Here is a 14,857-nt window from a genome sequence, read left to right as displayed (position 1 = left end):
TGAGTCACAGTCCTTCTCCCAGCCCTGTGTGGGACCAGGGCCACCAGCAACTTCTGTGCCCGGGACTTCAGAGAAGTTCTGGCCTTCTGAGAACTTTTTCTCTAGGACATCTCCCTGAGTAATTTGTTATAATTTTATTTTATCTTTTTTCTATCGTTATGTACTTTCTATGGAACTCTACGCAGAAATCTCTGTGGCCGGAAGTAAGGTCATTCAGAGGTGGATAGGATGGTGGGAACTTAGAATTCCAGAGCTTGATTTCTGATCATTGGCTTGAGCACAAATCTTCTCAATGATGGTTAATATCTACCTAGACAAATGAATATGATGAGATATATGTGTGTATACTATATATAGTCTCTGGACTATCCACAAGTTCACAGACTGTTAAGTGTTGAATTGTTTCCGATTCAGCAACCCTGTATAGGATTTCTGAGGTGCAACTGGGGGGTTTGAACTGCTGACCTTATAGTTAGTAGTCCAATGCTTATCTTACAGTACCAGACCAGGACTCCTCACAGAGACTAAGGGGCTTCAAAAAGTTTATGGGCAATAGAATAAAAAGATAATGGAATTTTTCTACAAATTTTTTGAAACCTCCTTGTATATCCTACCTTAAAATCAGGTGTTGTTATTAAGTGCCGTTGAGTCGGTTCTGACCCATAACGACCCTGTATAGGGTTTCCAAGGAGACACTGGTGGGCTTGAACCGCCAACCTTGCAGTTCAAATGGCTTTACAGTCTGGTGCATTAACCCACAGTGCCACACCAGGACTCCAAAATCAGGTGTACCCCTGCACAATATTTACCTCATCATGTATCTGACACTTAAAACATTTCAGCGAAGTAATTTATGTGTTAGTATTTGCTTAAAATCCATCTTCTGACCTAGCTTTCATCCCCTGAATGAGGATTTTCTCTTAAGGAAGTACATTTCTAAATTTCCTTCTCTTTGCTAGTGAGTAATTTGCCCTGCTAAGAGTCTCACCCTGAGATGGGGGCTGGTCAGTTCTGACTGGATTCGGCCGTAAGTTTCAGGGATTTCCTAATTTTCTGTCTCTTTGTTGTGCTTTGCATTTGTTGATAAAGATTGAGATTGTGTCAAAATGGACAAGAGACAGTTTTCTGACAAAGTGTCCCTTCGGTGCTTTAAAAAGGAATGCAAGACAAGATACCATGTGTTGTGAGATACAGTAAGTTATACCGTGAGGCAAGACAAAGGACCAATCAACACCATCAGCTTGGAACACTCCTCTCTTGGGCAAAGTTGCTGAGAAGAGCAGAGAAACCCTCTAGAAGGGATAGCATTAGCCAAGTCTACTCTATGGTTCTTCATGTTGAGATCTTCTAGAAACATCTGCAAGAAAGTTCCTTCCCTGGGCAGGAACACATTCCTCTAGATGGCAAAACTGTCATTTGTGAAGTGGATACCCTGACCACCTGCAGTGTGGCCACTTGGCTAGGTTGGAAGGTGTGAACAGCAGAGGCCTGAATTCTGGGACCCTTGGCCATGTGATCTGACATCAGGCTTGGTTTCTTGAGCTACTTTGTGCAGGCTATTGTACCCAGCCCTAGGGGCACAGGATGTCCCATTCAAGGTAGAATCTCAAAGGACAGAGCTTGAGTGGTTTCCAAGAACTACACACTTCACATCAGCTTAAGGAAGGAGGACACTCGTTCATTCATTCATGAAGTATTCAGCAAAGGTATCAAGTACTTTCTATTCATATAATGATGTTATTTTTAAAAAGACTTGTTTCCTAACCTTCAGATAGCGGCTTGTTGTTAAGTGCTGTCAAGTCAGTTCTGACTCATAGTGACCCTGTATAGGGCTTCCAAGGAGTAGCTGGTGGGTTTGAACTACTGACTTTGTGTTTCACAGACCAGTGCTGATCCACAGCACCACACCAAATAGCAGCTTCTTGTTAAGTGTCATGGAGTCGGTTTCGACACATAGCAACCCTGTATAGGGTTTCCAAAGAGCAGCTGGTAAGTTTGAACTGCCAATCTTGCAGTTCAAACTGACCTTGTAGCCGAGTGTTTATCCTACAGCACCACACCAGGACTCCAGATAGCAACTTAGCAAAGCAAAAAAGACCAACATATGAAATGACTTAATGTAATCACAGTATGGACTTCCCTACTTTCAATATGAAGAGTCACCACCACTGATCAACCCTCAGAACGATGAGCATTTCAGGGATGTTCTTCAGTGTAGATGCATCTATAGAGAGAGGCTGACTTTATTTCAGTTTCTCAAACTATGTTAGGAAACCTGGAGTGAAATCAGAGTTAGCAAACTACCTTTTTTTGTAAATAAAGTTTTACTGGAACTTCTCATTTTCATTCTGTCTCTGACTTTGTTGGTCTGTAAGGTCAGAGTTGAGTAGTTGCCACAGAAACCGTATGATCTGCTAAGCTGAAAAGGTTTACTTCTGACCCTCTACAGAAAAAATTTTGCAACCTCTGGTTTAGAAAGAATCAATCAGAATAGCACCCCCAGGTCTCAAAACTGAATCACTAATAGCTCTCCCTACCAGCTGTCCCAGGCATTAGACCTTCTCCAGAGTTCCTGGAACTTTCTAGAGAGAAGAATGCAGCCAGCAGAGTTAGTCTCTTCCCACTAAATTCAGAAACACCTGATTAGTTGAGAAAAGCTGATAACCAACCCTTTTCCTGCAGCCTGAAATCAGAGACACTTTGCAGGATGAGCTTCATCAATGACCACAACATTTAAAATAGTTACACGGTGCTTAAACTTGAACCCTTTTTTAAATTTTTTTAAACTTTTTATTGTGACTTGGGTGAAGGTTAACAGACAAAATCATCAGCTTTACATTCAACCAATTATATACTTTGTTACATTCAACCAGTTATATGCTTTGTTTCATCTCAGTGATTACAACCCCCGCCCTGCAACAATTATCCTACTTCCTCCCTGTGACTTCCCTTTTACATCTTATATTTCACAAATGAACAAAGAAAAAATATTTAATGTACACATACAAAACAAGAAATATATACTCATTTAAATGTCCAAAGGTCCTATTCTGCAAGCCAGCCTCCTGCCCGCAGGAACACAGCCTTCCTAAGTCCGTGGGCCTAGAGCCTATAGGTGCTCTCTCTCTCTCTCTCTATGCCATTGCCTCTGCCACTGTCTCTGCTGTTGCTGCTTTTCTAGGTAGGATCTTACACTCCCACTCACGCTCTTCGTTCTTGATGGTCCTGGCATAGACTGGTCCTGAAATGAAAGATTAACTCTTCCCCCCATTTAGTTACACATCTACAATTACAGTTGTGACAATCACAATTTATCCTGCTAACAGTTACTCACAGATGACTCAGAAAATCCTATCAACATCATCTCCCACCCCCTTTCACCAAATCCATCTGAAGAAGAAGAAAACTATTCAGTGGAGATTCTACCTTACCCACCTCATTCTGAAACTAAACACACTCATGTAAGTTTATAAGCCAGCCACTTCATGCCTTTATAATCCCCTATTTTTGATAGCCAATGTCTAGATTGCCCATTCCTATCAACCCAGTGCACCGAGGAAACAAGCTTGTTCCTTGATATGAAGAATCCTTCCATTCCAGTTGGAATTTTAAGCAACTGCATTCATAAGCAAAGGTCATCAAAATGTAGCCCTTGCTCACAGTATCAAACATATTTGTCTTTATCTGGTTGAGTTCTAGTCAGCTAGTCATACACACTAGGTCAAATGAGTACTGGTTGCAAATTTGGGAGTTCACACACACCTCCCCGCACTTCAGACCAGATGGCCACTTCACTCTCAGCTTTAGCCCTTAGTGGCTAGGTCAGTGGCAGTGGGCTTGGGAGTTCACACATCTCCCTAAATTTCAGACTAGCCAGGCCTTCCTCTTCTCTTTCGTGTCGAGGTCACCAGGTTTCAGTGGAATATGGCCAAACAGCCCATGTCTTCATTGCTATGTTTCCGCCACTTCCACTCATAAGTAGACCCAGGTGGTCACCAGTGAGTACACTTGACTGCTTGCAGTTGAACCCATTTTTAAATGACTTTCTTCTGGTTGAAAAATTAATACAGTGGGACTTCAGAAAGTTCATGGAAACATTAACATTAGTTAAAAGACAATGGAAGTTTCCCACACACTTTTTGAAGCTCCCTGTATATAGCTATCAAAATGTGGAACATAAGCTGCCCTAAACTTGACTTTCTTAGGTTATAAGGACAGAAATGTATTCTGTCACAGTGCTGGAAGCTTGAAGTCCACAACTTGGGTGGTAGCAGTGTTGACGTCTTCTGAGGACCTTGAGGGAAAACTTGCCTCCTGCTTTTTCTCTTAGCTTCTGGTGATAGCCAGCAATCCTAGAGATTCCTCAGCTTGTCCAGTTACTACTCCAGTGTTTGGTTCTGGCTTCACATGGCCATTTCCCTGCATCTCTTCTTTTTATCAGGACACCTCTCATATAGGATTAGGACCCATCCTAATCTAGTATTGTTGTTGTTGTGAAGTGTCAGTTGAGTTGGTTCTGACCCATAGCGACCCTATATAGGGTTTCCAAGGAGCAGCTGGTGAGCTTGAATCGCCGACCATGCAGTTGAAGCGACTTTGCAGTCTGGCGCATTAACCCACAGCGCCACACCAGGACTCCAGTATAACATCCTGTTGATTTAACTGGTGACATTTATTTCCAAACAAGGTTACATGCCCAGATTGGGGTCAGAGGTTGGTGTCACCATAGCTTTTCAGAGAACAGAATTCAGCCCACAGCAGCATCCAGCTATCCCAAATCCAGGCTCTGCCATTGCGTTCCAGTGAAGAGGACATTGATGTAATTCTGCCAGAGTTCCCACCCACGAAACCAAAGACTCAAGAAAAACCTTAGTCCACAGGATAACTGTCTTTTCACACACAGTTATTCCGATGATATGGTAATGGTGTTTGCTTTTTGTTTTGCAAACCATGCAGTTCCTTCTTAAGCCAGTTTGCTGTGTGCGAGTTATGTGCGCATTAAGTATGTGCGCATTATTTACAAGGGTGTGTTATTGGTGCCCCCCACTCCCCATGGACCAAGTGACCAACAGCTTCTAGCTTGAAACCAGCAGAACTGCATGGTGCCTGCCTAACACTACTGACCACTCTGGTCAGGGACCCAGTAGAACAGGGGTGGGGACTCTTTTTCTGTCAAAATTTATACCATCATTCATGGGCCATACAAAATTATCAGCTTAAAAGTTAGCCTGCTATTTTTGGTCAAACATTTAATTAATTCACCCCCCAGTGTGATGGCTGGAGTCCTGGTATAGTGCTTTGGATTGATGGGCTGGACTATAAAGTCGGTTTGAACTGCATGGTCAGTGGTTGAAGCTCTCTAGCCACTCCTTGGAAACCCTATACATGGTCGCTATAGGTCAGAACTGACTTGATGGCCCTTCACAACAACGTGTTGGTTGGAGTTCTGGTCTGGTACTGTAGGTTAAGCACCAGACCACATGGTGGGTTTAAACAGCAAGGTTGGCAGTTCAAACTTACCAGGTGCTCTTTGCAAACCCTATGCAGGGTCACTATGAGTCAGAATCAACTCATAGGTACTTAATGATGATAAAAAAAAATGTGATGACTGGAGATGCAGTTGCCTCAGCAGGGCCAGACCAAATGGTTAGAATGAGAGAAAACTGTAGAACAAAACTCAAAATTCCTAATAGTGGCTAGACTTACTGGATCAATAGAGAATAGAGGACCTTCCAGTACTGTACCTGAAGATAACCTTTGAACTTAGAACTGAAGACACTCCTTGTGTTAACCTTTCATCCAAATAGATGGGCTTATAAAAACCATATCACCCTTGAGTACTGTGTTCCTTTAAATCAATCACTTATATAAAACCAAACAGTCAACATTAACCCTAAAACAATGATTAAAAATTAAGGCGGGGCTGGGAAGCTAGGTCAGTGGAAACAGAGCACAAAGAACAGAAATAATGAGAACTCTGACTCATTGTGAAGAATGTAGCCAATTGTGTGTAAAAATCTGTTCATTGGGACCTTTTGTTGTTAAGTGTTGTCAAGCTAGTTCCGCCTAATAGGGACCCTGTATAAGGTTTCCAAGGAGTTTGAACCTCAGACCTTGTGGTCCTATGTTTATCCTACAGTGCCACACCAGAACTCCAAACATTCACCTGGTGGTGGTGTGCAGTTGGTTCTGACTCATAACCCTGCGTACGGTTTCTAAGGCTGTAAATCTCTATGGGAGCAGAAAGCCTCATCTTTCTCCTGCAGAACTGCTGGTAGTTTTGAACTGCTGACCTTGAGGTTAGCAGCCTGACTCGTAACCCCTACGCTCCCAGAGCTCCTTAATGTTCACCTAGAACACAACAAAATACTTAAAAACAAGCAGAAAAGACGAAAGCCTTCAGCACCTCAAATGTTCTGGCTTGTTCCTTTACTATCCTAGGCTTAGTAGTGAGCTGTTGGTGGGAGGTAGAGTAACTAAAGAAAGAGGAGCAGAAGTGGGTATTTGTCATCTCACCATGTACCGACTTGTTTAATAAACTCAGCTCCTCTCTGCATTTTCTAGGTGTGTAGTCTGATCATCTAGCTACCATCCGTTATTTTGCTATCTGCACTTTGTTTCTTTCCCTACCTGCCAAAAACCATAATGAAATTGATGGCGATAAGGAGCAATAATTAAATTGAAAGACAGTAGTGATAATCATATTGATTAGTAGTGGAGTAGAGAGCATGTTGTCATCCGATTATCAATTGCCATATAAATCATCCTTTTTATATGAGCCAATATCTAGAATTTTTAAAAAAAACATACACACACACACACATAAAAACACAGTGGCAGAATGCTTAGAAATAAATATCTCCCTCTCCTTAAACTAAAATTAGTATGTTTTGATTCTAGAAACCTGCAAACTGTGATCACATTAACCGGGACACATGGGGAAGTTGTCTTAAATCGAGGCCCCTGTGCTTCATGCACAAACTGATGAGAATTATTTAGGGCTTAATTAGTGCTGGAGTGGACGGCACCATGCCAAGGTAAGATTCTGTTGTTTGTCCAAGGCCATAAATCTAGATGTGGGAGAGCCAGAGCTTAGCGCTGCATGGTTCAGGCTGGCTGCTACCAGGTTACTGGCGTTCATCGGGGTTAATGAGGGGCAGTCTGCCTTTACTTCCTCTTCCAAGCCAAACAGCACCATTAAGCAGTGATTCTCAACCTTGGCTGCACATTGGACTCACCTGAGAAGTTTTAACAGGAACTTGTGCCTGGATCCCGCCTCCGGACAATCAGATTTAATTGGCCTGGGTGCAGACTCATCTAAACTAGCCACCACACTAGAAGGATGTCACACTCCTTTCAAGAGCAGGGTTCACACCAGGGTTTCAGATTGGTTCATTCCAGGTCAAGCTCCTGCTGAGTGAGAAACTTGCCTTTCCATCTCAGCATGTTCATGTTAACTCGACCCCCAGGTACAAATAAGAATCATCTAGGATCGAGTTAACATGTCGATCTGATTTCCCTTCATCTGGGGTGGAAAGGCAAATTCTCAGCAGGAATTGAACCAGAATGAAGGTGTTCAAAGCTTTGGTTTACACTGAACAGAGATTCTCCCATTAGGAGTGCATACAATTTGGAAGCCTCCACTTACCCACTCCCACAGCTGAGCCAGATGTAGTCTCTTAGGGTGGGGCATAGGATATGCTGCCCCCACCCCACTGAAGAATCTAGACCAATCATGGCTGTGTATTAAAATCACCTGGCAAGTTTGGACAAACACAGATTTAATTTGTTTTGGATGAGGTCCCGACATTAGGATTGTAAAATAGACGTGGGGGCGAGGTCTGACCTCTTCTGACTTCTCAAGAGGGAGAAAATCACCACCATCAACATTAAAGCTGATTCCTATGAGGGTGAGGTCAGACATACCTCCCACAGCACTCTCTACTTCTCAGCTAGGTTAGACAATTCATTGCAGTGGCCACATACAACTCACAGGCCATGTTCAAAATAATGACCCTAATTAGGGAAGTTAATAGATTACAACTCAGGCCTGCACTCAGCACAGCCTTTTCCCAGTCATGTCAACAGGCAGGTGTCTCTTTAGCTCTTGACCTGGCTCCTGCCCTGCTTGGGCAATGTAACAAAGCTCCTTTAGTGCTGTTGATAAGTGTGAACAGGCACACCACTCCACCATAAGCCTCAGCCCAAAGGCACTCAGCATTAGCTCCGTGGGTCAGCAAACCTAGCTCCCCCAGTTAAACGTCTGGAGGTACCCTAAACCAGCAACCAAGTCTCCTGACTGAAGACACTCAACTTGACTCAGTCCACGGGCAGGGAAGCGTCCACTCTGACTTTTACTCCAACTCTTTGTTCTGTTGCCACTTCTCTGATGTCACAAAGCTTTCTGTCCCCAGATTGAGGAGGTTCAATGCACAGGGTCCAAAGAATGTACTCCACTCCTGGCTCTTCTGTCCTGACGGTAGTGAGATCATTCCCCTACCCTAGTGCTGATGTTGTTGTCAACCCATAGTGACCCTGAATAGAGTTTCTGAGGCTGTAAATCTTTACAGGAGCAGAAAGCCCCATCTTTCTCCCGCGGAACAGCTGGTAGTTTCTAACTGCTGACCTTGCAGTTCGCAGCCCGATTCGTAAGCTTCTTCGTCTTGTTATGTGCTGACTCATAGTGACCTTTATAGGGTTTCTGAGGAGTGGCTGGTGAGTTTGAACTGTCAACCTTGCAGGTCAAAACAACCTTGTGGTTGAGTGCTTATCCTACAGCACCACACCAAGACTCCTTATAACCAGCAGAATGGCAACATTGACCAATTCCCTTGTTAGAGTTCCAAGTTTTTACACATAATTAACCCTGTTAACAACCATTTGTAACTGAATCCTATAATCCTACCAGCATCTTCTCCTAACTTCTCTTACCCCGATCCATCAGGAAAAAGTCATTTGGCGGCAGTAACAAAAGCCTATGGCTGTTGATGTTAGATCCTGTTCAGTCAGTTCCAACTCATAGTAACCCTGTATGGGGTTTCTGAGGCTGTAAATCTTTATGGGAGCAAAACCCTCATCTTTTTCCAGTGGAGCCACTGGTGGGTTTGAACTGCTGTCCTGTGTTAGTAGTCCAGTACTTAATCCTAGTGTCATCGGGGCTCTTAAAACTATGGTTAGAAGAGCAAATATTATGCAATTCACTGCACCATAGGATTTTTAAATGCCCCCCAGTTTATAAAGGACACCAAGGCTAAGATCTGTCTCCATCTTTTTGATATGTCTCTTGTAGACAGCATATTGAAGGATCTTGTTTTCTTATGCTTCCTGCTCTCTATGTCTCTTTTTTCTCTCTCATTTTGCAACTAAGCTTGTAAGCCAGCCACCATGCTTTTGTAGCGCCTTACCCCCATTTTTGATAGCCAATGTCTAAATGTCTCATTCCTACCAACCCAGTACACTGAGGAAACAATTTGTTCCTTGATATGAAGAATCCCTCCATTCCGGTTGGAATTTTGAGTCACTGCATCCATAGGCAAAAGTCTAGTTTGTAAAATTGTAACAATTTGCGGTTGGTCTCAGTATCAAACATCTTTATCTTCCTTGGTTCACGTTCTGGTCAACTAGCCATCCAAACTAGGTTGAATGGATACTAGCTGCAAGTTTGGGACTTCGCATACACCTCCCTGCACTTCCAACAAGCTGGTCACTTCACTGTCATCCCTAGCCACCAGGGACTAGGTCAGTGCCCATGGGCTCAGGAATTCACACATCTTCCTAAACTTCAGACCAGCCAGCCCTTCCTCATCTCTCTCTTATCTAGAGGTCAGCAGGTGCCAATGGAACATGGCCAGACTCAGCCCATGTCTTTATTGCTGCATTTCCCCCACGTCCACTCACAAGTAGACCCAGGTACTCACCAGTGAGCATGTTATACTTCTCATGGGTTCCCTTTGAGTTTCAGTCCTAGAAGGGAGTTTTCCCTAATGGACTGACTTTTCTTTCCTTGCTGCCTCCAAAGCAAACAGTTTGCTTGATATTCAAACAGACTGTCTGCTTTTTTTTTTTTTTTTCCCTTGTAGGTCATTCTTTCAATAAGAATCTTCTCTTCTCCTAGCAGTTCTGGGTTGGTCTGTGTGTTTTTTCAAGAGGGAATGCCCCAGCTCAGCAGGGATCAGGATTCTACCTAAGGCCCCATACTCTACAAAGGATTAACAGGAAGCCTAGTTCCCTGGGCAAATTCTATTTCCCCTCTTAGCAAATCCAATCAGTTATAGTCTGAAGGTGGGCTTATAGGCTTTCTGTCATCATAATTCCCAATGTTCATTGCTTCCACACATAAATGTTTATTTTACAGCAATAGGCAGGGGAAACAAATATCTGCACATAAACATTTTCTCCCTCCATTACCCATGCAAGGACTGAGAACTCTGGGTTTAAAGGAAAGATTTAAGTTCTAATCAAAAACAACTACGAACACTTAGGAAACTAGGTTGTCTAAATTCTCTGCTTCCTCATACCCCTGGTATTAAAACACTACCAAAAGCATATTTATAAGCATTCACATACATATACACAAGTAAAGGTCCTTGGAACCATATCTGCGCTCACCAGCCAGATAGTCCCAAGATGAAGATTCCTCAGCAAGGAAACTCCTGATCACGTGGCAAGCATTGTCCAGGTGTCTGGATGTGCCAAGCTCTGATCTTCACGAGCTCTCCTTGGAGGTTGTTTAAGAACTACTTTGAATTTATTTCATTTCTAGTTCAGCAATGTTGAAATGAAAGAACATAAAATTTAGAATGAAAAAGTCAATATCCAAATCCTAGCTGTATGGTGTTGTTAGGTGTCATCAAGTTGATTCCAACTCCTATTGGTGAGAGGCTTCCAAAAGTTCATAGAAAAATGAAATAAAAGATAATGGAATTTTTCCACAAACTTTCGATGCCCCCGGTATAACAAAATGGATTATCTATACAGTATGATTTAATCAATAGCTTATCCAATTGGAGCTTTGGTTTCCTTATCAATAAAATAGTAAATAATGCTTGCATCATATTATGAAAAGATCATAGAGGTAAACTGTGAAGTGTTGTACATATGTTAAGTGTTGCTACTGTTATAGTCATGTTGTTGTTGTTAAGTGCCATCAAGTCGGTTCCTACCTATAGAGACCCTGTCTAGGGTTTCCGAATAGTGGCTGTTGAGCTTGAACCTCCAACCTTGAGGTTCAAACCGACTTTGCAGTGCATCACATTAACCCACAGTGCCACACATACCTGGGACTAACTCTGTTGATGACAATTTCCTAATCTAACTGGTTTTCTCTATGAATTGTAAACAAACCATTTGTTGTTCAACAAATATTGATGATCCACTGTGTGCCAGACATTTTGAGAGATATTGAGAATACAGTGATAATGAAGACAGACAAATCCTTCACTAATGAAGTAGGGGAAGTGTATAAGTAAGTAAATAAGAAAAATTACAGCTGTAGTAAATGCTAATCAACGTGATACTGATTAAATTGGTTAAGTGGTAGAGGTCCTCCTTCCATGTGGAACACCTGGGTTCGATTTCCATCTAGCCACTGCCCATCTTGTGTGGTGCTATGATGCTGAATGGGTTTCAGCAGAGTTTCCAGACTAAGATAAGTTAGGAAGAAAGGACTGGTGATCTACTTGTGAAAGTCAGCCGGTGAGACCCATGTGGATCCCAATGTTCTGATCTTGTTGTACACCAAGGAGGTGCTAGGAGCTGGGGGCCAACTCCACGACGGCTAACAAGGATGCCAATAAGGATGTTGCATAGAGCTCCAAGAACAGCTTCTCAGAAAGTGACAAGTCTATGTCAGACCAGAGGTTCAGAAGGGGCCACCCATGTGAAGGGCTTTCCAGTCAAGGTGATAAGAAGGGCAAAAGCCCATACTTGACACAGACTGACAGATTTCAGGAACTGCCATATAACCAACGGTCAGAACATCATCAATGACAGTAGCCTGGAAGAAGATGGGATGGAAAAAGTTGCAAAGGTCAGATCTTCGAAGCCATAGTCAAGAGTTTAAATTTTAGTGCGCTGGGGGACTATTAAAGAATTTTAAACAAAGGAGTGACAGGATGTATGTCCTGGTGTTACTTCTTTTTATTTTGGAATAATTTAAAATTTACACTAAGGTACAAAAATGATACTGGGAATTCCCACATACTCTTTATCCAGCTTCCCTAATACTAACATCTTAAATAACCATGGTACATTTGTCAGCAAAAACCATCCACACTGACACAATATATTAACTAGATTTAGATTTTGTTCCAATTTTACCAGTTTTTCCACGAATGTTCTTGTTCCTGTTTCAGGTTCCAGTCTAGAGTGCCACGTTACATTGGGTGATTCATGTTTTCAAATATTTGTTCTGGCTGTTCTGTAGAGAATGGGTGGTAGGATGGTCAGAATGGAAACAGTAAGTTCATTTGGAGGTTGTTGCAGTTAATTCAGGCCAAAGCTGATGGTGGGTTGGAATGGAGAAATGGCAGTGGAGAAAGAGAGGAGGGATGAACATAATTCTGGGGACTTCCTGTTGGGTTGATGTGGACCATGAAAGAGGAGCAATGTAAGGATGACCCCCTAGGATTTCTAGCATCATCTGTAAGCCTTGGGTGTGCGGCAGTACCTTTGCCATAGTGAGGAATGGTGGAGGAGGAAGAGGTTCTGAGGTGACATCAAGAGCTCCATTTTGGACACAGTCAATTTAAGAAACCAATAAGACTTGCAAGTAGAAATGTTGGTAATATGAATCTGAAATCTAGAAAGAGGTCTACGTCATGATCCAAAGATGGAAATGAATAAAGTTATCTAGGAAACTGAGGTGACAAGAGAAGAGACTTGACATGCTTCCAATGAACGGTGTCCTGGTCCTGAGAAGGACCTTCCTAGCTTTCAGGTCCAGCTTCTGATTATTATCTTTACTCCTTGGTTAGAACTCATTTTCAGTCAGTGAGTTGTGCTTGGTTTTAGGAGATTTGATTATCTCATTTAGCTAACTACAAATGCCCGTCGGAGAAAGATTTGTAGGATATGTCTTCCCCTGGGTGCCTCCTTTGGATGAATTGAGTAAATATCTCAGTGTTTTGATGTTGACTCAATTTACATTGCCTTGGATACATGGCCAGAAAAGTTCTTCGCTGACCATAAGTCATTTCCATTGGAAGTTACCCACTGACAAAGAGGGGATTTCATCATTTAAGACAAATTGCATTTATTATGAATTTGTTACTGCAATCGTCATTACGGAGTTTGTCTTATTATTAGGGCTGAGATTAGTATATATAACAACAGGAGGGCAACAGGGAAGGTGTTGGATAAAGTAATTTAGTAACACTTAGCAACACATACTGAAATGAAGGGGCATGGGGGCCATCCTTATTTTGCCTTGCTGTCACGCCACATATCATATCCAACAGAAAATCAGTCTTTTGCCAAAATACATCCATTTGTAAAGCAGGGCTATCTTTAAGGACTGTAGAATCCATATTTGCAGGAATCTGGGCTTTTCCTTAAATGGTCTATAGTTGAAGATTATAGAAAGAAAAGAGCATTCGCTTTATTTTTAGACACCATCTCTGATATCTTCAACTTTTATGGTTCTGTTTTTAACCTTGTGTTATTATAACCAGGCACCTACAAAAACTGCAATTTTCTCTAATAAGTCAGTACTTGCTAAAAAGACATTTGCACACAACACAGCTATGAGCAGTTTGGAAGGATTGTCTTCTACTCTAGTCCCATGAAATAGTCATTGCCTTTATTCAGTCTGTATCTGAGGGTATCATTTTGAGGACCATGAAAAATAGATCATGTCTGATTTGTTAAGAAATCAAATTTGGGATATGAAAGCTAGATGTAAAAACCATATGTACACACACAAGCAAAAGGGGTGTGTGTCGAGTATGAAAGCCGTCTTGTAGTTCTCAGAGAGCTAGTCAGAACACAGCTTCCCCTCTGCATTCACAGAAGCTAGAATTTATTGGTAGTAATCATCATTAATAGTAAATACAGCTTTAAGTAGAGTCCTGTGTGGCGATGTAGGACAAGTACTGGGTTGGTAACTGCAAGGTCAGCAGTTCAAACCCACCAGCCACTCCTTGGAAACCCTGTGTTAGTGTTGTAAAGTGTCATTGAATCGGTTCCAACTAATAGCAACTACATAGAGGATTTCCAAGGAACAGTTGGTGAGTTTGAACCATCAACCTTATGTTTAGCAGTCTAGTGCTTCTCCTACAGCACCACACCAGGACTCCACTTAAAGCTGTATCTACTAATAATAATGATTAGCACCAATAACTTCTGAAATGATCTAATAATAATAATGATTGCTACCAATAGACCCTATACAGGATTGCTATAAATCAGAACTGACTCGATGGCACTTAAAACAACAACAGTAGCTTTAAGTAGTATATTTATCTTGTCCAAGCCAGGTTCACTGGACTGTGATAAATCTCAAAAGTAACCAAGAGTTAAGAAGACAGTTAATCAAACTGCTCAAAAGCAGCATGGTCAAAGGGACACCACTGAATCATTGTGGAGAAACTGGAGATCAGAGCTAGGAAGGCGATACCCAGTCTCTAGGTCTGGGATGCTTGACTCAAAGCAACAATCATCAAAGGATACTAAATTCATTGAATGATATTGAAGAACAGTATATTCACACTGTCACAAAGTATCACCCACTGATTATCTATGAATTACGAACAGTGAAGGAATATAGTAGGTACCATCAAGTAAGGAAATTTGGCATCACCGGTAATAGGACAAACCGAACTGATGTATCTTCCATTGAGACACATGAGAAAGACATATC

The 14,857-nt window shown here is 42.1% G+C and overlaps 1 protein-coding gene across 2 annotated transcripts in view; it reads left to right on the top strand.

The window, feature by feature from the left end:
* The window catches only part of PITPNC1 (phosphatidylinositol transfer protein, cytoplasmic 1), a 366,383-nt gene that overhangs the window by 255,477 nt on the left and 96,049 nt on the right, over positions 1-14,857 (top strand). The gene's annotated exons all lie outside the window — the stretch shown is intronic.

This window comes from Chrysochloris asiatica, unplaced genomic scaffold (genome assembly GCF_000296735.1).
Source record: "Chrysochloris asiatica unplaced genomic scaffold, ChrAsi1.0 scaffold00007, whole genome shotgun sequence".
Classification (NCBI taxonomy): domain Eukaryota; kingdom Metazoa; phylum Chordata; class Mammalia; order Afrosoricida; family Chrysochloridae; genus Chrysochloris; species Chrysochloris asiatica.
This window is presented reverse-complemented; position numbering and strand designations above follow the sequence as displayed.